The sequence below is a fragment of the Piliocolobus tephrosceles genome, chromosome 3 (assembly GCF_002776525.5).
Source record: "Piliocolobus tephrosceles isolate RC106 chromosome 3, ASM277652v3, whole genome shotgun sequence".
Lineage (NCBI taxonomy): Eukaryota > Metazoa > Chordata > Mammalia > Primates > Cercopithecidae > Piliocolobus > Piliocolobus tephrosceles.
In genome coordinates this window covers 4,744,699-4,771,220 of record NC_045436.1, presented here as the reverse complement: position 1 = coordinate 4,771,220, position 26,522 = coordinate 4,744,699, and the positions used below count along the sequence as shown (strand labels likewise).

General features: G+C 41.5%; 1 long non-coding RNA gene across 1 annotated transcript in view; it reads left to right on the top strand.

Annotated features, from left to right (window-relative positions):
• Positions 1-11,034: 11,034 nt before the first annotated feature.
• The window catches only part of LOC111548457, a 56,187-nt gene continuing 40,699 nt past the window's right edge, over positions 11,035-26,522 (top strand). Inside the window, exons 1-3 of the long non-coding RNA XR_002733429.2 lie at positions 11,035-11,075; positions 14,403-14,764; positions 21,853-22,187. This is a non-coding gene — a long non-coding RNA (uncharacterized LOC111548457). The remainder of the gene's footprint in view (positions 11,076-14,402; positions 14,765-21,852; positions 22,188-26,522) is intronic.

Sequence of the window (26,522 nt, the reverse complement as noted above, 5' to 3'; positions counted from 1 at the left end):
TTGAGACGGAGTCTCGCTCTGCCGCCCAGGCTGGAGTGCAGTGGCCGGATCTCGGCTCACTGCAAGCTCCGCCTCCCGGGTTCCCGCCATTCTCCTGCCTCCGCCTCCAGAGTAGCTGGGACTACAGGCGCCGCCACCTCGCCCGGCTAGTTTTTGTATTTTTAGTAGAGACGGGGTTTCACCGTGTTAGCCAGGATGGTCTCGATCTCCTCACCTCGTGATCCGCCCGTCTCGGCCTCCCAAAGTGCTGGGATTACAGGCTTGAGCCGCCGCACCCGGCCTCCGAGCTTTTTAATAGGGCACTAGATCATACTCATGTTTTCAACCCCAGAACTTAGCACAGAGTCTGGCACAGAGTATGGGCTCAAGAACTGTCCATAAAAGACCAATGTAACAATTCCATATGGTAGCTGAAGCTCTGAGATGAGGCTCTTTTTTTGTTAAACTGAATAGAGCAAGAATGCAACACAAAATGGAGTCTCTGACTATTTCTGATAAAATGTACATTTAAGGCCAGGCACCGTGGTTCATGCCTGTCATCCCAGCACTTTGGGAGGCCAAGGTGGGAGGATTGCTTGAGTCCAGGAGTTTGAGACCAGTCTGGGCAACATAGCAAGACTCTATCCCCCAAAAAGAAATATATATATATATATATGTGTGTGTGTGTGTGTGTGTGTGTGTGTGTGTGTGTATAATTAAAACAATAGCATCTTTATTACACAAATGCCAATTTCCAAACTTGAAAATAATGACAAGTATTTTCCATAGTAGTGGAAGCAACCTGAAGATCCAACCACAGGTGACTGGTTTCCGGTAGCCACTGAAACTGATCCCGAGGAAGAGTGTGCTTGACATGGAAATGATAACAACGACTTCAATAATAAAAAATATACATCTATAAGAATAGGGGTCGGGCGTGGTGGCTTACGCCTGTAATCCCAACACTTTGGAAGGCCGAGACGGAGAGATCACTTGAGGTCAGGAGTTCGATACCAGCTTGGCCAACATGGTGAAATTCTGTCTCTCCTAAAAATACAAAAATTAGCCAGGTATGGTGGTGGACATCTGGAATCCTAGCTACTCAGGAAGCTAAGGCAGGAAAATCACTTGAACCCAGGAGGCCGAAGTTGCAGTGAGCCAAGACTGCCACTGCACTCCAGCCTGGGCGACAGAGGGACTCTGTCTCAAAAAACAAAACAAAAACAAAAAAATAGGCCGGGCATGGTGGATCATGTTTGTATTCCCAACACTTTGGGAGGTTGACACAGGAGGATCACTTGAAGATAGAAGTTCAAGACCAGTTTGGGCAACACAGCAAGGTCCTATCTCTATTTTTAAATGAATACATAAATTAATAAAATAAAATAAAACACGGCCAAATTGCACTGTTAAGTTATGGGGATAGGATTTTGAGTGTTAGCGAACAGAATAAAGATAATGTAATGCCTCATAAAAACTGAACACTTTAAAACATCTTTCTATTATAAAATAAAACAAAGATCCAGGAAACCATACAAAGCAAATAGGGGCTTCATGATTTATCTTAAGGTGAACAGCCTTGTAACCACCACCCAGGTCAAGATAGAACTTTGCCCCTTCCCTGTGACCTCATCCCAACCACAACCTCTTTCTCCCCAGCTAGCTAACCACTATCCTGATTTTTATAGTAATCATTTCCATGGATGTTTTTAAAACGTAGTTTTAACACCCAAATGCATCCCTGGACAGTCCAGTTTTTGTCTTGGTCATTTGAAAACATTTGGCATGTTTTTCAGATCTCTTCTAATCCGCACATTCCCCTTCCATCTTCGTCATTTCCTTACAATCCATCTGTTGGATCAATACATTGGCTACTTGGCCAGGACAGTCACAGAGCTGGTGGAGCTGTAGTGAGCTCCGTATGTTCCTCTGTCTTCTCTATTCCTGCAGCTGGATCCAGAGGCTGGATCAGACCCAGGTTTCATCCGTTCTGCTAAACTAAGTGCTTTGTTTCTAAACAACTGGAATGAAGTATTAATAAGTCTTCATTTCACTTTGGCCCCTTCAGAGTTGTTCCCAGCCTCGCCTGTCTGCCCGCCTCCCACATTCCCGTTGCATCCTGTCCTGGGCTGCCAGTCACGGACATGCTCTCCGTGCCCCTTCACACCCCTATTGGCTCTAAGAGTCGCAACGCTAATCGGTTCCTCTGACTTGCACAAGAGTGACTGCCTTGTCTCACTTCCTTAGGCAGAAGCTCACTGGCTTATTGAGCTGGGAGTTTCCAGTGCAGTCTATTCACTGACACCTCGCCTACAAAGTGAATAGAGAGCGATTCTCTTTTTCATTCAAATACCCCAGCCTCTTCCCCATTCATTTCCCAAATATTACTTTCAGTCACATTGAAGGAAAAAAATTGATTTGAAAGTGTAAAACTGCTCCAATGACCTCATTTACAATTCTGACATGCAGCTTGAGATCACCTTTTAACTTCTGAATGCACTTTTGGCCCAGAGACATTTAAAACGTCACAATTATTACCCATTACTGTCATTGTCGTATCCTATGATCCAGCTGATGAGAAATGAAGTTTGATCAGGGTAGTGGATAGCTTTGAACTGCCATCCTAATAATTTAGATTTATGGAGCATTATTTTTTGAGGAATTAAAAGTACCTTGTCAATTCATTTTTCTGGAGGTGAAATAACAGATCCTAATTCTCAGAGCAGACTGAGCCAGGCAGCTAGTTCTGCCTACCATAGCACTGACACTCCATCGGCCTGGGCACCTCCCTCCCCCTCTCCCCCTTGCAGTCCATCACCAAAACCTTCAGTCTTTCCACTTGTCTCCATATCCTGTGACATTCTCGTAGTTCAAGCCACTATTTCTCACCTTTGCCACAGCCTCTTAACCGGCCTCCCGGCTACATTTTTGGCTTCTCAGAATCTGTTTCCCACATAGCAGTCTGAGTGGCCTATTTAGGTGAAGTTTAGACAGTGTTTAACCTCTCATTGCTGCAGGGAAAACCCAAGCTCCTCCCCACAGCGACAGGACTGTGCTCCACTCTTGCCCTCCTCCCTACCCTCATGACTTTCTGCTCCCCACGTTGCTGCCTCTGCACCTGCTACCTTGGTCTCCCCCAGTGCCTCAGAGCACTACAGGCCTTTATCAGCACAGGCCTTACAACGCCCTTCCCACTCCCCTCCACGCTCACCAGCAGGTGTCAGCAAGGCTATCCTGTACCGCCTCCCCTTACCCACCCAAATATCTGGTGGTAGAAACCTGTTGCTTTTCTCTCCTTCAAATTACTTACTGTAATTATTTTAAACTGTCTCAAAATATGCATAATATAAAATTTGCCATTTTAATCACTTTTAAGTGAACTGTTCTGTGGCATTACATTGCTGTGTAGCTGAAACAGACCCAACAGTCCCACAGACAGTTTTTTTATTTGTTTGTTTTGTTGGTTGGTTGTTTTTGATAAACATAGAAATAGACCCTTGTGGTCTTAAAGCTTAAAACTTACATTTGTTTTATCTGAGTGTCCTCCTCAGGAAAGGACTCCCAGCCCTCTGAAAAAGTATCAAAGAACTGAAACTCACCAGATCACTACATCCAGACAATGAGACCCAGGCCCCTCATTCACCATGACTGGTTCCTTACGCGTTCCAAGTTCCTGTTTTCCCGTACATGGTTACATTTCTTCCCTGCTATATAAAGCCCTAGTTTTAGTTGATCAGGCAAATGGATTTGAGACTGAGCTCCCATCTCCTCAGCTATAGCACCCAGTTAAAGCTTCCTCCTGGCAGTACTCGCTGTCTCAGTGGTTGGCTTCCTGTGTGGTGAGCAGCAGGACCTACACCAAACCCCTGGTATTTGGTAACATAACCATCACCTCCATCCATCTCCAGAGCTTTTTCATCTTCTCTAACTGAAACTATACCCATGAAACACTAACTCCCTATTCCCGCTTAGCCCAAACTCCCGGTAACCACCATTCTACTTCCTGTCTCTATGGATGCAACTATTCTAGGGCCCTCATGTAAGAGGAAGCATATGATAGTTGTTCATTTGAACCGGATGCAGTGGCTCACACCTATAATCCCAGCACTTTGTGACGCCAAGGCAGGTGGATCGCTTGAGGTCAGGAGTTCGAGACCAGCCTGGCCAACATGGCGAAACCCCATCTCTCCAAAAAATACAAATTACCTGAACATGATTGCGTGCACCTGTGGTCCCAGCTACTTGGGAGATTGAGGTGGGAAGATCGCTTGAGCCTGGGAGGTGGAGGTTGCAGTGAGCCAAGATCATGCCACTGTACTCCAGCCTGGGCAACAGAGTGAGACTTTCTCAAAAAAACAAAACAAAACAAAAGGTGCTCATTTGTAACTGGCTTATTTCATTTAGCATAATTTCTTTAAGATCACCCAGGTTGTAGTATGTATCCAAATTTCCTTCCTTTTCAAGGCTGAATAATATTCCACTGTATTTATATACCACATTTCGTTTATCCATTTATCCATTAATGGACACTTAGGAGGTTTCCATCTTTTTGCTATTGTGAATAATGTTGTTATAAACATGGATATAAAGTATCTGCTTGAATCTCTGCTTTTAATTCTTTTGTGTATATACCCAGAAGTGGAATTGCTGGATCATACAATAATTCCATGTTTAATTTTTTTAAGGAATCCCCATACTGTTTCCCGCAATGGCTGCACCATTTTATATTCCCACCATCAATGCAGAGGGTTCCAGTTTCTCCATATCCTCACCAACACTTGTTATTTTCTGGGTTTTTTTTTTTTTGTTTTTTTTTTAATAATAGCTATTGTAATGGGTGTGAAGTAGAGTCTCATTGTAGTTTTGACTTGTAGTTCTCTGATGCAAATCAAACATTCCATTAATGTTAAACATCTTTTCATGTGCTTATAGGCCATTGGAATATTGTTGGAGAAATGTCTATTCAATTGACATTGAATTATTGTATGATCCAGCAATTCCACTTCTGGGTATATACACAAAAGAATTAAAAGCAGAGATTCAAGTTCTTTGCCTATGTTTTTTGTTGTTGGGTTGTAAGAGTTCTTCGTATATTCTGAACATTAGCTCCTTATCAGATACATGATTTGCAAATATTGTCTTCTATTCCATGGGGTGGCTTTTCACTCTGTTGAGAGGGTACTTTGATGCATAAAAGTTTTTAATTTTGAAATCCAATTTATCTGTTTTTTTCTTCTGTTGCTTGTTCTTTTGGTGTCATATTCAAAAGTAACTCATAATGTTAAGTTATATATTTATTTGAATGTTTTATTACATAAATGCCTCCTTTCATAGTGTATAAGATATACAAAGACTGAAACCTCTGTTTTGGTCACCATCGTATCCCAGGACCTATCCCATGCCTGGTGACTAGTAAGTGTTTCATCATATATATTTGTAATCTGGTAAATGCATATCTTCTGATACTTTTATTTTGTGTTAAATGATACTTGATAACTTATATACTTATATGAAAAAACATTGATTAACAAAGATGATTTCTCTGTGATATTTAATTCTCACTGAAAATTGAAAATTCACACTAAATTAATTTAAATTAAATAAATTTAAATCAAGCCACATATAAAGTTTCAAGTGTTGGAGAAAAAAATTAAACGCAACAGAAATTGTATCAATGGCATATGTTAAAAACATATTAGCTTTTTTCCAAATCTTTACAGACTAAAAAATGAAATGACTAGAAACACATCTTCCAGCTTTTAGCCATTTCATTTCAGATCTGATGTAACTTCATAATGTTTCTTCATTTTTCATTGGCAAGTATTCAAAAGCGGTATAGACCCGCTTCTTAGATCAGATGAGGGGGACAACTCCGGTACCCAGGGTTAAGTGATAGCCCAGATCAAATGCTAACTCTCCCTTTCCTCTGTGATTTCGTAAACCTTCAGGAGAAAGCTGACAAGTATTCATCTGCCTCGTCATTCTTCTGTGCTTCTGGAAATTAAAATAGAAGGGACTTGTATTGTCAGCTGCAAAACAGCAGGGGGAGCTCATGAGGTTTTCAAGGCAGCTATTACTAGCCGTCCACCCCCTCCAAAAACATTGCATTAAGTATACACTTAACAGTACCAAGGAGAAATTCAGAGGGAAAAGGAGGTGCGAGTGAGCGCGTGCACACACACAACACACACGCGCGCGCGCGCGCCTTCTAATGAGAGGTGGAAATGGACACGATCCATTGTTTAATAAAGGACGGACAAACCAACACTTAATGCAGACCTCTGAAGCCGCCTCTCAGACTCTCCTTACTACCCTAACAGTCCAGTGTATCCCTGGGTACCCAAGACCCCATCACTGCTCTTGATTCTTGACCATCTTTCTCATGTGTCCAAACTAAGTTACTAGACAGCTGGCTTAAAACTATAGTGCTTAAGTTTTCTAAACGTGTTTTTAAATATTCAGTGAAATTGTTTTGGAGAACAACTTAAATAATACTTTAAAAATTAGGTTATAAAGTGTATGAACGACAGACCTTTGTCACTGAGGAGAAGGAATGAGGGGTTCAGGGTCTGTATCCTGATTTTTAGGGACAGGGTAAGAAGTCACTTCCTGTGAGGACAGCGTGGCCAGAGAGGAACAGAAGAGTATTTCCTGTGGGGAGAAATCACAAGTGACACTGCTATTGCTTGCCATGTTGTCCTTTGAGTCTTAACCTGGGACACAGGAATCAATGGTTAGCATTAATGAGTCATCAACAGCTCTCATTCTGAGGCCTACCAGAAAGCTGAGCTGTGAAGCCGTGGATAACCACACACTGGGCCTCGGGCGGCTGATGGGGCTTGCCAGGGCCAGGGTGGGATGTGAGGTCTTACCTTTGCCCCTCCTCTATCTACAAGTATGTCTGAATCACTGATGAGCATCTGAGAACGCATCTTGAAACAGCCGTCACCTCTCCTAGAGGGGCTCATTTTTGGCACTGGGAAAACAGATTTTGGTGAGTGGCCACAATGTTTCACAAACTCCCTGAAGTTCAGGGCCTTGTCTTGGTTTGTGGTCAGTGTTTCCCAAAGAATACAGCTCTCTCCTCATGTCCTTTCAGGATGAATATCAAACCTTTCAAATATTGTGAGTCCTAATTGTAATGGAACAGTGGAATTGTGAAAGGAACTAGGATAAATATGTGACTGTGTAGAAATAAGCTACCAGCTCTGTTTTACGCCATTGACTTTTCTATGTCTGGACACTTTTTCAAGGGCTTTATAGAAAAGCAAATTGCAAACTAATAAAGTGTTTTCAATAAACTCCATCAAATGAGTGCATGCATAAATTATGCATAATTATAAATTATATTTAATGTTCCTTAAAAGATTGTCTATTTGTTTTCCCAAACTATATGATAATTTATTCTTTAGAAAAGCATATATTTTCAAAGAAAAACTATAGTAAAGATGGATAGTACAACAGCATTACCTTAAAAAAAAAAAACTCTTTAAAAGAATGTAAGCTTTCTCACCTCTTTAAAATGAAGTACATGTTTTCCTGGAGGAGGCATCAGAAACTCCTTTCATCTAAATCTTCAAATTCTTTTTCTACTGCCTGATAGTGTTTGGAAATCAAATTTTTATTTATCTTAAGTAACTTTTGAAGAAAAAAAGAATAAAGGAAACTTTACTTATTTTCTAAATACTGATTTAATTCCATTTTAATAGGAGGAATCTGAGTATTAGGTTCCAATTTTTATGTGAATTACATAAAATATTAAAATTACCAGAAACTCCAAATCACAGTGATCTTGAAGAATTTAGAACAATCCAAGAAGTCAACATAGCTGTAGGATGCAGTTCATATCAATATACTGGGCAAAAATGAGATATCATGTGTTCCTTTTTCTGTAATGTTGATCCAACTAAGTGTCACAATGAGTTAAGTAGAGCTAAGTCATGCCAATTTGCTGGGACTTGATTTCCTCTTCAGTAAAATAAGGGGTTTCAATTAGATGATTCTTAGTCTTCTCCTAAGAGCTAACAGTTAGAACTGTGGCCAGGTGCAGTGGCTCAAGCCTGTAATCCTGGCACTTTGGGAGGCAGAGGTAGGCAGATCGCTTGAGCCCAGAAGTTCAAGACCAGCCTGGGCAACATGGCAAAACCCCATCTCTACAAAACCCACAAAACGTAGCGGGGTATGGTGGCTTGTGCCTGCAGTCCCAACTATTTGGAAGCTGAGACAGGAGGGTCACTTGCGCCCAGGATGTCGAGGCTGCAGTGAGCCATGATGGCACCACTGCACTCCAGCCTGGGCGACAGAGTGATATCTTGTCAAAAAAAAAAAAAAAAGAAAGAAAGAAAGAAAGAAAGAACGAACTCTGGCAACATAAGCATCCACTCCCAGTAGTTCTGTTAAACTACATGAAACATAAAGGATCTCCATGCTTAAGGGGCCTAGATCGCTGCCTGATTTTAGAACTAGATGGGTCATACCAGTATACAGCTAAGTCCTTCAAAGAAACTATGGTAGTGAGGGGAGAGCTGATGGAATCTGAAATGTCCCTTGGTGATAGAAACTCACTTGACAGCAACATAAACAAAGACCTAATAAAACAAGTAGTAAATTCACAGGAAGGAAGAGTAGCCCAAAAATTTACAAGTCTAATAAGTCCGACACTTGCTGGGTTGATGGCTATCTCCTCTTAACATATAGCTCAGTAACATATACAGTATCTGACAAAGATGGCCTCTGTTAGGCTCTTCTCATGTGCTAGAAGTCCTTATTACTGACCATACCAACCACCAGTTGAATAACAAACACAATGGTAATCCCAGCTCTTCATTCCCGCACTGTTGGGTCTCCCCATACACAGGTAAGAGGGCTATGCGGAGTGATTCTCCAGTGGTCAGGATTCGGATCCAAGCATGCGCTTACCGTTCCCTTGTCACTATGGAAATGAGGTTCAGAAAAGGACTCATAAGTTCAAAGTTTTTGGCCTCTGGAAGAGCACAGGGGTCTTTCTCCATTCAGCCCCTCCCTTTGGGAGGGACCGATCAGGACACTGCCTTTCACTCTGGCCCCCAAGGCATGTTATCATTCATTATAAGAGTGGATGAAATATTTATTCTGTTGAGTTAAAAGGTGTTGCAATAAGTTATGTCTGACTGGGTGTTCACTGATGATGACAAATGTTGAGGTGTTGGGCATGCTAAGAAATGATATGACAAATAGGAATACCCTAACCCTTTAGACTACAAATTTTCAAGAGATTCTGAAGGACACGTGGACAAGATGATGAAACACAGCAAGTAAACACTTCTAACGAATGGAAGATTCAACCCTAACTACCAAAGCAAAGCTTGTGCAAGCTACACTGGACTGATGGAATCTCCTTTCACTAAGTTTGGGCAGTGTGAACAGCGGAACCAAAGCGGATCAGGAGAATAGTTCAGCCTGTTTTCCCCAAGCTCATTCCCAGGCCTCAAGTCTATTCCAATGTGAGAGGCCAGAGCACATGGGGCCATTTCTGAAGAACCAGAGAAAAGTGGGAACAGGAGAACCACGAAAGAGGCCGGGCTGCAGAATTGCTGTGTGTGGTTGTGCACACGGGCACCACACCAATGAACCAGGACTAAGGGATGCTTGGGGCTGGATGCTGCTCTTTATTATTAGATGCATGATTTGCTACTCCTGGTGTTTGCTGATATAATAATAGCTTTACAGAATGTCAAAGTCAATGGTAATCATCTTCTAAAAGTTCATTAGATATCCAATTGTTAGTTTATCTATGCCTGATTGTTTTCTTACTGATTTTTGCCTTCTGGCTGAGGAAGCTACCAGAAAGTTAAGAGTAGGACCTCACTGATTGGCACAGCATGATCCATCCCGGATCTACTATGATGGGAATTTGAAGAACCTTGGCATACTTTTTCACGCGTGCCAGATGACACTTATTTTTGCAAATAGTAAAAGACGTTTTTATTTAATCACATTTTTGTCACTAATCTTTACTTGTTACTTTATCATTACTCATCATTACTTAAACATATGACCAGTGAGAACATGTAGAAAATACATACAAGTGCAAAGAAAAAAATCCCCAAATTTTGTCAAAATCAACTGTGAACCTTTTCATGTACCATGTTCACGCTGCTCTCTGTGTGTATACGTGTGTGTGTGAATGTATAATATGGATTGTATTTTCATCCTAGTAGGCCAGCTATGGAGACAAGGAGAATGGAAATAAAGGTTCCTTAAGAACGATAGTGATCTTGGGAGTGACCTTGGGTGTGTGACCAGGTAGGATGCAAAGGGGCTTCAACAGCATCTGTAAAGTTTGATTTCTTAGAAAAAAAAAGAGCTAGAGCAGGCATGGTGGCTCGTGCCTATAATTCCAGCACTTTGGGAGGCTGAGGCGGGTGGATCACTTGAGATCAGAGGTTCGAGACCATCCTGGCCAACATGGTGAAACCCCTTCTCTACCAAAAATACAAAAATTATACAACTGCGGTGGCGGGCGCCTGTAGTCCCAGCTACTCGGGAGGCTGAGGCAGGAGATTCGCATGAACCCAGGAGGCAGAGGTTGCAGTGAGCTGAGATCACGCCACTGCACTCCAGCCTGGTGACAGAGCGAGAATCCACTTAAAAACAAAAGACAGAAAACAGCTAAAGCAAATCCGGCAAAATGTTATCGTCATGGAATCTAGGCAGTAGGTGGATGAGCGCCTGTTGTATCATTCTGTATATTTTCCTGTGCATTTGAAATATTTTATAACTTCCAAAATAAGGAAAGGCTTGGATTGCCGTTCTGACAGCACATGCTGCATTCACGGCACTTTTACCATTTCTGGGCTCTCTGTTTGCTGCAGGCTCTCTGGGAATGCAGAGGCTTCTGCTTTTTCACAAATTTCTCTTTGCAAAGCTCAAGAACGTCCAATAGAGATTTCTCATCACAAAGACTGGGTAACCCTCTCCTGAAAAGAAAGGTAGAATCATTTCAACAACCCCTGTTCCTTCCTTAGTAACATAAAACGTTGATTGTCGTGAGTGCCAGAGCCTCAAAGAGCACCCAGCATAACTGTGGGAGAATAGTAAGCATTGGACCCAAAATGGTAAGGCAGGTGCTTGAAGTGACATTTTCTCTTTCCCGTTACTATCCTGAGATGATTAATCTTTTGAAGGTTGAAAGTTGTTGTGTTTGCTTGTTGTTGTTGTTGTTGTTGTTGTTGTTGTTGTTGTTGTTGTTGTTTTTAGACAGAGTCTTGCTCTGTCACCAGGCTGGAGTGCAGTGGCGTGACCTCAGCTCACTGCAACCTCTGCCTCCTGGGTTCAAGCAATTCTCTTGCCTCAGCCTCCTTAGTAGCTGGGATTACAGGCACGCACCACCATGCCCAGCTAATTTTTGTATTTTTAGTAGAGATGGGGTTTCACCGTGTTGGCCAGGCTGGTCTCGAACTCCTGACCTCAGGTGATCCGCCCACCCTGGCCTCCCCAAGTGCTGGGATTACAGGTGTCAGCCACTGTGCCCAGCCTGAAAGTTTTTTTTTTAATGGTTCAGAGATGACGGGTGTAAATCCATGCCTTCTGGTGCCTGAAGGGCTTGTTTGAGCTGGAACGTCCTGGACACGGGAACTATCCTGTGTCGGGAGCTCACTTCCCCGTGTGTCACACAGTGTGCTCTTCCAGAGCTTCTGGAGCTGAGGTGCTCGTTAACAAGAGTATCCTGACTGGGGCCAAGACTAGTCACCTTCGGTGGCTCAAGCCTGTAATCCCAGCACTTTGGGAGGCCGAGACGGGCAGATCACAAGGTCAGGAGATTGAGACCATCCTGCCTAACACGGTGAAACCCCGTCTCTACTAAAAAAATACAAAAAACTAGCCGGGCGAGGTGGTGGGCGCCTGTAGTCCCAGCTACTCGGGAGGCTGAGGCAGGAGAATGGTGTGAACCCGGGAGGCGGAGCTTGCAGTGAGCCGAGATCGGGCCACTGCACTCCAGCCTGGGCGACAGAGCGAGACTCCGTCTCAAAAAAAAAAAGACTAGTCACCTTTTTCAAATTCAGGTGATGGCACCAAATTCTTGGAGGGCTTTGGCAATTCAGCCTAGGTAATTTGTCCTTCTGGAAAATTGCTGAAATACACCAAAATGCATAAAAATCCATTCTTAAAATTTCACCAATAAAAGGAAGTGTAGAATGAGATTTTAAAATTCGATTGTGTAGATTTCCACGTGGGTAGTGGAGCCTACGTTTTCCAACTTTGATGTGGTACGACAGTTTTCATTAACATCTTCTTGGGTACTCAAAGATTCCCTGCTGCTAGCAAGTAACAACTATAAGACTCCACGTAATATAGCAGGGTTTTATCTGATGGTCCAGAAGAAGAGGGGGAAAAATTACAAAGAAAATCTTCTTGAAATTCCAAAAGACCTGACAGTCAGAAATGGAACACTCTATCAGAACTGTTGAAGGATACTGAGCAGTGGATTTAAACAGTCTTTGTGAATTTTTCAGTAAAAACAGAAGTGAGGAATTGGGTTCCCATAATCAAGTCTATTTATTGAGCCAACACAAAGTGTCACTTCTTTTCCTGTTCAAGGAAAGGCTGACCTTCTAGTACAGAAGAGAATGACCAGTGAGGGGGCAGTGCTGACGGGGTGTAAGGCAGCCTGCCCTGACCTGGGGTGCACAGAGACTGGAGAATTAGACAGCGTTCCCATCCCTGGACCCACAGCCTTAAGTGAGTGTGCAGTCTGAACATGAGGGACAGGCAGCAGCTGCCCAGCCATCTTTTTTTGTTTGTTTTTTTTTTTTTAGACAGAGTCTTGCTCTGTCTCTCAGGCTGGAGTGCAGTGGTGTGATCTCAGCTGACTGCAACCTCCACCTCCCGGGTTCAAGTGATTCTTCTGCCTCAGCCTCCCAAGTAGCTGGGATTACAGGCGCCCACCATCACGCCCAGCTAATTTTTTGTGTTTTTCGTAGAGACGAGGTTTCACCGTGTTGGCCAGGATGGTCTCGATCTCTTGACCTCATGAGCTGCCCGCCTTGGCCTCCCAAAGTGTTAGGATTACAGGCGTGAGCCACCGTGCCCGGCCCCAGCCAGCTTTTAAAAAGAAAAAAAAGCAGTCCTCCTCCACTCCTCTCCAGCCCCCATGAAGGCCAGCATCTTTTCAGAAGACCAGGAAAAAACAGCCTCAGGCACTCAGTATGGGTGGGCAGGTGCCGGGCCTGGTGCTGTCACTGACGGGCAGCCCAGCAGGGTTAAAGGGGAGGTGGCCCAGCTCCTCCAGGACCCGGGAGACCTGACACAGGCACACCCAAGTGCGCTGGATAAAGAGGCTATAAAAACACGGTAGCCCCTAATGAGTTATTTTTGCGCTTGGGTGAATGAAGGGCTGCTTCAGGAGGCTAGTGACGAAAAACCTGCCTGGCTTTTGTGTGGAGAAACGGCAGGCACTTTCCATCCTTTTCTGGGGGTGGCTTCTAAAAAGAAGGCCTTTCGGAGTCTTCACGAGAGATGTGGATTTTAAGGGCGACCTTAGGTCATACAGAACTAATCAAGCGAAAACAATAAGAAAATGAGCCTGACAGTCAGCAAGCATCTGAGGACTTTATCAAAAAGAATTAGAAATGGACAAATTCGCTGGGAGCTGCAAAGGATCAAATCTGCAAGGTGGCATTGTGTGACTGGGATTAGATTATTTATTCATTGTTAATTTATTTATGTATGTATGTGCAAATGGCCTTGCTGCTGCAGATGCTGAGGGGCGTCTGAAAAGACCGGGAGTTTTAGATCCAGGCCTAGAATATGGGTCCATTTAACTCATTCTTTCCTTAAGGCGATCAGCACTGACTTTTACCTAAGGAGATAGAGGAGGAAAAACCCTATGTGTTCAGGAAACGATGCAGGACTCAAGCAGCCCTAAGGATCCAAGTATTTCAGCTTCATTCAAGATTCTGGGGAAGACTCCATGCAGTTTAATGTCCAACAAATTAGCAAATGAATGCTTATGTCAATATGTGAAAAATCCCTGGTTAGTTTAAACAGATAAAAAAAAGCCTCCGGGAAAAATGCAGGCTCTTTTTCTTTCTCTTTTTAGTTAATTTAATTTAATTTTTAAAAGAAGGTGCAGCACTTCCAGCATTCTATGGAAACCCACAGAAGTTACACAAAATAAAAAGGTTTAATGGATCCTTGATCTTGTATATGCTTGAAATAGTCTCAATGCGACCACTGGAAGAAATAAGGAGATTGAATCAGCCATTCTCTGTATCTTGTTCACTATTCACTAGTGCCCTGCCCAAACTGAAAAGCAGAGCACCCATCTTCACCTCTTATACACGCCTAAGGAGCGAAAAACCAATCATTACTCTGTACGTATGACAATGTAGTTTGTAGAGGGAACCTGAGGGTGAAATCCATAATGATCTTATTTTCTCTAGGTTTAGGCAAATAATGATGAACAAAAATGGTCATTCTGTGTTCCTGCTGACCCAGCACAGTGGGGACCCTGTGTAGGACATGACCTTTGGGGGAAGGGAACACAAGAACTCAGCGTGGGGGATTCAGAAAAGAAGTAACACGTATTGAAGCCAGTAACACCAAGCCAGTGAATTCTCCTGGAGGAGAAAGACCCACTTACTGTGCAAAAGAGATATATGACAGCTGACAATGCCGGAGCAGAATCTTTCCACTAAATTGGTAAGGGATGCTAAGCAAATGACGTGACTTGGGAAACAATGCATTTCATAATATATGGCTGCCTCTCAAGGTGAATTCGAGACCTCTCTTGAATTACAAAGACGTAAGCTTTCTCCAAAAGGGGAGAAAATGAAAGAATGAAAAAAGAAAAGAAAAACCAAGGGAAACTCCTTCAAATAGAACAGCAAGATCTTCTTTCACATATTCAGTTGTTCTTGATCCTTAAAATATTTAGCACCCAAGTGTTAAATAAATGATGAAGTTGTAAAGGTGAAAAGGGAAAACGCAGAGGACTTTTCTATACTGCCGAACATCATTAATTTATTCTCCACTATTTTGAAAGTGGGTATTTTGACACTAAGTACCAAACTACTTAAAGAATAAAACCTTCAAAATAATTTCTCCTCCCATAAATCACCTTGGACTTACCTAAGAGTAAAGGGATAATCAGTCTAAAGTCGATAACAGTTATAAGCCAAAGCTTCATAAAATTATGAATTCCTTAGGTGTGTTTTCAACTTTTAAATCCCATAGTTAATTTTCCTGTGTTAAAGTTTTATTTTGTTTGTGGCACATTACAATGTAGTGATATATGCCTGCTTTGAATAGGAATTTTAAAATCACTTATTCCTAGTTAGCTTTCTATTTGTAATATGGATAGCACTGCTTGAAGTAGTAACACTCCATGTTTAAGTCTTCCCCCATAATGAATAGATAAGCCTTCTTTCCCATTACTCCAAATTAATGAGCATTTTGTTTTAATACTGTGACAGAGTGAAAAAAAGGAGGAAAAGTAAAGATCTACTCCAATGTATTTTATAAAAACAACTACTTAGAAACACTGTGGTTTATGATTCCTGGTGACACAACTTGGCATTGTTTTCCCCTTTCTGTTGTGCTTCATTTTATTGAGCTTCACAGATACTGAGTTTTTTCTTTTTTTCTTTTCTAGTGTTTATTATTTCCTCAGCTTTTATTTTAAGTTCCTACTCACTTGCAAATTTGTTTACAGAGTACGAATGAATGCCTGAAAGTCAAAGTATATGCACCCCAGGACAACTTGCCATTTAAAAACAAAAATAAAACTTTGACATTCAGGCATCCATTTGTACTCTGTAAAAAATCTGCAAATGAGTATTTTCTGAAGGGAAAGAAAGAAGCACCTTTATCATTTTGTTATTCTCTTATTATCTGTGAAGTCTGATTTATTGGAAACTACCGAGAAAGAAATTAGCAGAAATCATCACAGCAAGACTCTTTAAGGAATAGATTGTGTTTAGAAAGGAATTAGCTGGGAAAAAATGTAAAATCTTTAAGTGCCAATTTTCCATTTAATTTTCACCAGCAATACCCATTTCACAAATGCTGTTTCTGAGCTTGAAATGTCAAAAGAATCAAAAATAAACATAGCTCAAGTACTGAATTTTATCATTAAAATATTTTGTTTTCCATTGAGTGTTGGGAGATCTTTATGTTGATAACTGCTCATGCAGAATACGAGCAGATGTTCTGGTTTTGTGAGGCCATCATAGATAGGATGCTGCTCCTTAGTGGTGGGAGAGTCAGAGCTGGCAAAGAAATTCAAAAGTTATCTTTTATAAGCCCGAACATCATAAAAAGCAACTAAAGCAAAATGCATCCGTATTTTACCATGCTCACCCTTTCCAAGTCATGCACAGGTGTTCATTCTGTCTTTATAATGAGAGCAGTAAGCAACAGCGACATGTATTGGTGCCTTAGAATATTCTAGGCATTGTGCAAAGCAATTACCATAGACTATTTCCTTTCAGACTCAAAATAACATATAGATAGCTATGATTATTTCCATTTTCCACAAGAGGAAACTAGTCATCAACAAGGAGAAGTAACCCTTCCCAGGTCAGATAATAGTGAATGGCAGAGCTGGGATTTGAACTTGTGCCAGTCTAATTGCCGAGCCCAAGCTCTTAGATACTATGTGCCTGCCTCTTTTAAGCATGGTTCGGTTCTGCTTCTTGCTTTTACATGCTTAAAAATGATTCGATTCTATATTGCACAATTTCTTCTAATGAATTCGACCTCAGCATTAACAGGCCATGCAAGTGTACTTTCTGTAGGGTGGCTTGGTTTGTCCCTGGAGATGTTGACAGGATTCTGTGAGGGTTTGGGTGTCTACTTCCCCCTTTCCTCTAGAAGCTCTGGCCCTTTCCTAATGGCAAGTCTGCTCACCAGCCCCCAGCTTCCTCTCTCATGGCTCCCATCATGCCCAGACCCACCATTTTCTTTTCTCTGCCTTTTTCTGCTGTATTAGCTCTTCTCTCACCTAGTACTTAATACTGCCTGCTAATAATAATAACAAACATTGCTAGATGTGCTCAGCACTGTTCTAAAGGATTTACACGTACTAAGTAACTATAGCCTCATGACAACCCCACTGTGGAGGTACAGTCACTGATCCTCATTTACACATATGGAACGGAGACACAGATTGAGTCACTTAATGACGGTCACACAACTATGAAATGATACAGGTCATGATCTCAGCCAATGGGTTGTGTTGTGTGATGGCACCTTGAGCAATGTGTTTGTGTGCTTATCGTCTGCCTATTTTTAGTGTGTAACATGGGAGGAGTTTCCGTGTTGCTCACCAGTGGATCTACAGTCTTTAGAAGAATGCCTAGCATGCAGTAGGTCCCAGTAAATACATGTTGACTGACTGACAGCTTCTCTCCCATCTTGGCTTACCAAGGGCGTTTGATCCTTATCAAAACTGCGATAACCCAATCCCATCTTGACTTTGACAGGATGAAATGGTCATTCATAGAGTAGTGTAATCTTCAGGTCTTTTGCTCTCCCAAGTTTGAAGTTAGGGGCGGTGAGGGGACTCAAAGGTCTCTGAGATGGAAGAAACCTTAGAGACACGTTTCTCCGCCCTGCTCAGGCCTTACAAAGGTCATCCCTCCCTGCAAACTGCATCCCCTGAGCTCCTGTGCCTCTGGCTTCGAGCTGGATTTGCCAATGAGAGACAGCAGGAAATGGAGGCCGGGAAGTTCTAGCTCGGCTGCTTCCTTGCCTTGGCACCACAGTGCTGCCAGAGGGGTCTCCATCTGTGACTACCAGTTCCTGTTGGGGGTTCCCCCTTCCAACTGTTGCTGACCGCTCTCCCACAGCTCCCTTGGTCTCCTTGAACAGCACTGCTCAGCTTTGCTCCTTCAGGCCTGATGGTGGGGCCTTCCCACTGTTGCTCATTCTTGGGTACCTCAGTATCCTTTGTAGGCTTCCTCAATCCTGCTCACGTCTCTGTAAATAGCTCTTTCATTAGATATGCTTCAAAATCCCAGCTGAAAGTTCCTTCTTCCTGTTGGGTTGTTAATACAGAGACCACCTGGTCCAAATTCCCATCCAGTGCAGCAATCCCCTCTGGAACATCCCCAGCCTCTGTTTACCCACCTCCAGCATTCCAAGGCATCTACTCCATCCATTGACTGTCCTACTATTAAAATGTTATTCCTTTTTTGGAGGCAAAAAAGATCTGCTTCCCATGAAATCCTATTTCTGTCATCTGAAGCACACAGAATAAGCCTCCTCTTTCCTCTACCTGACAGCCCTGTAAATATTTCAACAAAGCTGTCATGACCTCCCCCAAGTCTTCTCTCCAGGCTCAATGCATTCCACTTATTTTCCACTTTACATTTCTCCATGCCCTCATTTAAGCACCCTCATGTACTTTACTCCCTCATGAAAATAAGGGAGTAAAGAAATGGGAGAATAAATTTATAATAATGGATAGGTGTGAGTGGTAGGATCAAGAAACCAGGAAGGAAGCAGAATCTTCCGATTTCTGGACTTATCCCTGAGGCTGACTTGTCAGCTTCCCATTATACCTCTTTTATTGTTATTACCGCTTAAACTCGTATCACTTCATCCATTCTCTTTTTTGCAATTTTTGTTGTGAAAATAGAATAACATAAAAGTTACCATTTTAACCATTTTTACATGTACAGTTCAATGGCGTTAAATACATTCAAAATATTATGCAACCATCAACATTATTCATTTCCAGACCTTTTACATCATCCCAAGCAGAAACTCTGTGCCCATTAAACAACAAATTCCCATCCCCTCCTCCCTCGGTCCCTGGTAATCTCTGTTCTAGGTCTGTCTCTAGGAGTTGCCTATTCTCAGAAATAGAATCATACAATATTTGTCCCTTTGTGTCTGGCTTATTTCATCTAGCATAATGAGTTCAGGGCTCATCCATGTTGCAGTACGTACTAGAATTTCTTTCATTTTTAAGGCTGAATGATATTTCACTGTATGTATATACCAGTTTTGTTGATCTATTCATCTGTTGACACACACTTGGGTTGTTTTCACCTTTTTAACTCTTGTGAATAATGCTGCTGTGAACAAATATCTGCTCAAGTCCTTGCTTTCAGTTCTTTTGGATATGTACCCAGAAGTGAAATTGCCAGATCATATGGTAATTCTATGTTTAACTTTTTTGAGAAGCTGCCAACTTGTTTTCCACAGTGTCAATACCATTTCTCACTCCTACTACCAATGTGCGAGGGTTTCAATCTTTCCATATCCTCAGCCAATACTTGTTTTTTTGTTTTGTTCTGTTTTTAACTGAGATAAGGTCTCACTCTGTCACCCAGGCCAGAGTGCACTGGTGCCATCTTGGTTCACTGCAGCTTCTGCCTCCGGGGTTTAAGTGATTCTCCCACCTCAGCCTCCCAAATAGCTGGGATCACAGGTGCACGCGTCCATGTCCAGCTAATTTGTTTTTAGTTTTGGTGGATACAGGGATTCCTCATGTTTCCTAGGCTGGTCTCAAACTCCTGAGCTCAAGTGATCTGCCTACCTTGGTCTCCCAGAGTGCTGGAATTACAGGCGTGACCCACCAGGCCTGGCCCAACACTTGCTTTTTAAAAAAAATAGTAGCCATCCTAATAGGTGTGACATTCCCTTTAAAATTTTTTTGAAAAGGTTTATTGGGGTAACTGACATAAATAAAACAGCAATATTTAACGTGCATAATTTGATACGTTTTGACATATGTATATGCCCATGAAACCATCATCAGAATCAAGATTATTACTACCATTTCTATTACCCCAGAAGTTTCCTCAAGCCCCTTCCTAATCTCTCTCTCCTACTCCTCACCACTCCCTTTCCCAGGCAACTTTAACCAATTATTAATCCCCTTCAGTTCCCCTTACCTCACCTGCTCATTTCCTTCCATCTGTGAAGCTTGATCGCTTGGATCCAAGATGAGGGCAAAATGTATTAGCAGATACATTCAGTAACTTTTACACATACCAAGTTCCCTGCTCCCAGCAAGCCAGTCATAAGTACGAAGAACTTATGAAACTTAAGATGAAGTTGAAAATTAAACTTGCAGTCACTGCTTATACTCCCTCTTTTCCAAACACATACAAAGAAATCAGATTTAAATTGCAATTATCTTTGAGGTAATGAATTCTAATTACGATTTTATAGACAAAGGAACTGAAGTTTGGAGAGTTTAGACAACTTGTTCAGAATCCCATAACTCAACACCAAAAGCACAAACCATAAAAGAAAACATTGATAAGCTGGACTAGATCAAAATTTAAAACGTTTGCGCTTAAAAGACACCAACGGGCTGGGTGCAGTGGCTCATGACTGTAATCCCCAACACTTTGGGAGGCCAAGACAGGTGGATCCCTTGAGCCCAGCAGTTCAAGACCAGCCTGGGCAACATGGTGAGACCCCCATCTCTACCAAAAATACAAAAATAGCTGGACGTAGTGGTGCACACTTGTAGTCCCCGCTACTCCAGGGGCTGAGGTGGGAGAATTGCTTGAGCCTAGAAGGTCAAGCTGTAGTGAGCTGTGATTGTGATTGTGCCATTGCACTCCAGCCTGGGTGACACAGTGAGACCCTGTCTCAAAAAAAAAAAAAAAAAAAAGACTCCATTGAGAACATAAAAAGACAAGTCACAGGCTGGGATAAGACGTGTGCAAGTCGTATATGTGATAAAAGACTTAAATCTAAAATATATAGAGAGCATTTACAATGACTAACACTTAGAAAGTGTTTGCCAAATTTTTTTAATGAGCGAAAGATTTGAATAGACATTTTCCCAAAGGTAAAATATCAATGTCTAATATACAAAGACAAGCTGCTCAAAATTATTATTCATTAGGGAAATGCAAATTAAAACTAGAAGACGATACCTCTAGACACCCACTAGGATGGCTATAATGAAAAAGACAGACAATAACAAGTGTTGTTAAGGAAACAGGGAAATTGAAACCCTTATGCATTGCTAGTCAGATTGTAAAATGCCACAGATGCTTTGGAAAGCAGTTTGGCAGTTGCTTAAAAACTTAAAACAAACTAATAATACAATCCAGCAATTCTATTTCTAAGAATCTATCAGAAAAATGAAAATCCATGTCCACACGAAGACATGCACACAAAAGTTTATAGCACCATTATTCATGCTAGTCAAAAACTGGAAACACTCTAAATAGCTATCCACTGATGAATGAATATGCAAAATATGGTACATTCCTACAATGGAATACTATTCAGCAATGAAAAGGAATGGATTTCTTCACATGCTACAACACGGATGAACTTTAAAACCATTAAGTGAAAGAAGTTAGACACTAGATACATACTGCATAATTGATTCCATTTATAGGAAATACCTAGTAAAAACAAATTTACAGAAGCAGAAAGCAGATGGAAATGCTCTAAAATTGGTTTGTGGTGGTGGTTCCACAACTCAACAAATTTACTCAAATCACTTACAATGGGTGAATTTTATCATATGTAAGTTATACTTCAATAAACCTCCTTGTGAAATTACACAACTGATAAATGGTAGCACAAGTTGTAAAGAAAAATTATCTATAAAGACCTGTGGTTAGTAAACCCACTCAAAGATGTAGGATGTAGAATATGTAAGTTGTCGCTGGAGTTCCTCAACCTCCCTAAAAACTAACAAGAAGCTCATTTGGGGGGTTGTATTAAGCAATCATACTTCAATTAATTCTTTCGTTAAAAGCCATTAGTTATCTTATAGCCTTTTACTGTGTTTTAGATTTTTCACATTTTACTTCAGTCTATTATATTCCCTGAAGACTTTGTTAAATATATACAGTGGATGTATTCTTGTGATCTTAGTTTAAATTTGCTTTGTATGAATTCTTACAGTTGAAAACATTCAAGTATAGAATAAACCATTGCTGCGAATACGCTCATATGACAGAAGAACAATCTCTGAGCTTCTTTGTGCTAATTGCATCAGTCATGTATTTATACAGGTTCTTTCTATGAAATAGTGGTCGCTAGTTATGAGGCATTAGGCTTCGTGGATATAGACAGACGATTCCACTTAAGTGATCTGGCAGAAGCTTAGTTTTCTACCACAACATCCACCTTCCCTGCCTCCGTCCCTTCCTAGCTGGTCAGAAAAGCTACTCAGAATAAAGACTACATTTCCTAGTCATCTTTGAAGCTAGGTTTATCTGCCTGACTAAATTCCACTAGTAAGATAAAAGCAGAAGTGTGGGTTTTTTTTTTTTTTATTGTCTGTTTTTTGTTTTTTGAGACGGAGTTTCGTTCTTGTTGCCTAGGCTGGAGTGCAATGGCACAATCTTGGCTCACCGCAGCTTCTGCCTCCCGGGTTCAAGTGATTCTCCTGCCTCAGCCTCCCGAGTAGCTGAGTTTACAGGTATGCACCACCACACCCAGCTAATTTTGTATTTTTAGTAGAGACGGGGTTTCTCCATATTGGTCAGGCTGGTCTCGAACTCCAGACCTCAGGTGATCCACCCGCCTCAGCCTCCCAAAGTGCTGATATTACAGGTGTGAGCCACCACGCCTGGCCGGAAGTGAAGTTCTGCAGCAGCATGTCTGTGAGGCCTCAGCACAGAGGTCCGGTCACTCAGTAGCCACAGTTAACGACTACACCTGCTATGCTGGAAACCACCTCAATAATGAGGTTCGTAGAACTATACTTAGTAACTGCTCCCTAGTGATGCAGCAAAAGGTAAATACACACACATCAGATGTTCACATCCTAAATCTGATTTATTTCTTCCAACATAAAGATTGGAGAATTATTGTAAAGTGAAAGCTAAGTCCATCAAGGTGTTCCTGAAATGCTGATTTAATCAGAAGAACCTTCTTAAAATTCTCAAACTCTGCAGTTTCTTAAAATTCTTAAAAATACAGTACTTGTTGACCATACATAAGATGAATATATTATCTAGCTTCTCTGTCTTTTCTGTAAATTATGTACCACTCAGACTAAGACTCGCCAAGACCTATGTGTGCTAGGCCTCTCAAGTGTTAGTTAATGAACATAATACAGTAGCTATCTTAGTGCTGTGTGCAGATAAATGTTTCATGACTTTTTTGTGTGAGAAAAATGTGATTTTTTTTTTTTTTTTTTTTTTTTTTTTTTGAGGCAGGACCTCGCTCTGTGCAGTGCTGTGATCTCAGCTCACTGCAGCCTCAACCTCCTGGGCTCAAGTGATCCTCCCACAGCTTCCTGAGTAGTTGGGACTACAGGCTTGAGCCACCACACCTGGCTAATTTATTTTATTTGAATTGTGTAGAGATAGGGTCTCACTATATTGCCCAGGCTGGTCTTCAACTCTTGGCCTCAAGTGATTCTCCTGCCTTGGCCTCCCCGAGGGCTGGGATTATAGGCATGAGCCACCGTGTCCAGCCTAAATGTGATGATTTTTAGACCTATGATAATGGTTTGCTGGTGGTAGTACAGGGCAGATAATGTATATGCCAGTATCGTCAGTGAGCAATTGCTGCAAAGCACAGATTAGTTCACTGGCGGAATAGAGGGTGGATTTGGTAGTTTGGGCTCCAGTGCAGATGTATTGCCAATTTCAGGCCTAGAGATCTAACAAAAGTACTTAGATGCACACAAACATTAATTCCTGCTCTCATATCATACGGCCAGCTCTCAAGATGATGCCAAAGAAAGACAAGAAGTGTACGTGGTCAACATGGAAGTTTAATTTGGACCTTACTCATTCAATAGAAGATGGAACTTTAGATTCTGGAAATTTTGAACGTTACTAAAAGGTTAAAATCAATGGAAAAACTGAAAATCTCACAGACGTTAACAGTGAACGCTTCAAAAATAAAATCACAGTTGTTTCTGAGAAACAATTTTCTAAAAGGTCCTTTCAATGCTTCATCAAGAAATACCTTAGGGAGAACAATCTTCGTGGTTGGCCTTGAGTGGCTGCATCCTGCAAGGAGCCTCACGGATCTCACTGCGTCCCGATCAGTCACAGTGAAGATGGGTGAGTCTGAAGAGCAGGTAAAGCTTCCTTCCCAGGGCTTTGATTACCAATACAACAAATCGAGCATACGTGAGAAAGAAATGTCTAGAAATTGACTTTCAGTTTATTGATGAATAAAAACACTGTACTCTTTAAAAAATTAATACCTGAAATTAATCTTCCTTAGAAGCCTCACCTTTCTTGAGTCTCAAATTTCTTCCCTGTTCCAGAAAGAAGATGGACAGTATGACCTCTGTGGTCCCCTTTAGTGCTAGCTTGCTGAGGATATGAATTCTCTTCTGGAAGTAACCAAAAAATAAAAATATAAATTAAAATAGTGCATATACACTAAGTAAACACACTGTCTTCAGATATGCTGAAATGGAAATGTTCTGGGAATAAACCAACATCCTTCAGGATGTATGTAGTAAGTAAACAATTTGGCTACTGAGACAAATGACCTTTCCCTTAAGATTTCAAGTCGCTAGTTATTTTAGACCTTTGAAGTTGAAAGTACTACGTTAAAACTAAAAATACAAGTTACTATGGAAATCAAAGGGGGACTTGGCATGTAAGTAGTTGTCCAATCTTAATACTTTTAATAGACCTTCTTGGTACAGATACCCTTGGCTAGCTGCCCTGGCTGAGACAGCCACACTCCAAGCTTATCCTACTGGGTGACTAAATGCAATCCTGTGGGAAATACAGTGGTCACAAAGTCCTTCTGCTTGTGGCTTGTCTAAACTTCCTCCCTACAGTTTAATGGACAGTATGTGGTCATCCTGGCTAGTAAGCCTAACCTGCCCAGATGGAAACAACTCAGCATGGATTAGAAATGAGAAAGTGCGACTGCAAGCCCCTGGGCCGATAGGCCAAAGGAGTGGTTTACTTTGACATTCTGAGAGCCCAGAGTCCTCTCACAAGGTACATGGTACGTTCCCGGATCACAGGGTACATGGTATGTTCCCGGACTCCTAAACCTTTCTGAAATCCATTCGGTTCATCAGGAACTAACTGGGCAGTCATGACAAACGTTACGTAGTAAGAAGTGGAAAAGGTATACTATGACTCACACCAAATAGGCTGTGATTTTCCTAGTAAGTAACATTGCTCCTTGCACATTAAATTATCCCATATTAATTTGTATGTCAATTTTTTTTATTGCTGAAGTCATACAGGCAAATTCTGAAATGGGCAAATCTCTAGGAACAGAGACAAAATCACTGGCCTGTGGCTGGGGCAGGGGGATTGACTATAAAGGCTGGGGGAAGTGTTCTTCTTGATTTTGAAAGTAGTTTACATTTATCAAATCCATTCAACTGTGTACCTAAAAGGGATGAATTTTATTGTATGTAAATTATACTTCCATACACCTGAGTTCAATTTTTTTAAAATCATATGTCAAAAAACACAAACCAGATAATCATATTTGATCCAATTCTCTGGGTATTTTAAATACCCCATACACACAAAAATCTCTGGCTAGAATCAGCATCTCGGCTGCTGACATAAGTATTAGACCAGAAGGACACCAGACAAATGACACCTAACATTTGCAACCAGTGCTCTCATGAAGTCTCACTTAGCTAAAACAATATTTTACCATCCACTACATGCAATATATTCAGCAGTGGGTCACATAAGAAATTAGGCCAGAACACTAGATCATAGTTATCTGGGACTCTAATGTGGAATTAGCTTAGTCTCTAAAACTCTAACATTTATTACCCTAAAATTCTGTCACAACTCTCAGGATGCATTACTAAAATGCTTGTTTATTTCTTTAGGCACTTCGATGAATGCTTCAATAGCATTTTCTTTTTTTTTTGAGACAAGAGTCTTGCTCTGTCGCCCAGGCTGGAGTGCAGTGGCCAGATCTCGGCTCACTGCAAGCTCCGCCTCCCGGGTTTACGTCATTCTCCTGCCTCAGCCTCCCCAGTAGCTGGGACTACAGGCGCCCGCCACCTCGACCGGCTAGTTTTTTTTTTTTTTTTTTTTGTATTTTTTAGTAGAGACGGGGTTTCACCGGGTTAGCCAGGATGGTCTCGATCTCCTGACCTCGTGATCCGCCTGTCTCGGCCTCCCAAAGTGCTGGGATTACAGGCTTGAGCCACCACGCCCGGCAATAGCATTTTCTTAATTGAATTATGATCAATCACTAATAATTTTTTCTATGTATAATACTTCAAAACTTTTCAGTCTGCCTCAGTAGATTTTTCCCCCAAGCTTTGCAATGCCAGCACTGCTAAACTTACAAATCTGAACTTACTGACTGGCTACATTTATTAACAGGTCTCAGCGTTCATATGATATAAAATGCTCTAAAAGAATTAGCATACGATTGTAGCATTTCATTCCTTACACTGAAAAGACAATTTTTATTACTAAAATCAAATACCTAAAATTATTTTCCTAGATAATATCTAAAACTCTTTTCTTACACTAAGAAATGCATTTTACATCTTAACCCAGTATAGACACACACACACACACACATACACTGAGAAAAAAAGGTTTCATGAAAAAAAAATCCTTACTATATGAAGTGCACTCCGACATTCTGTTCTATTT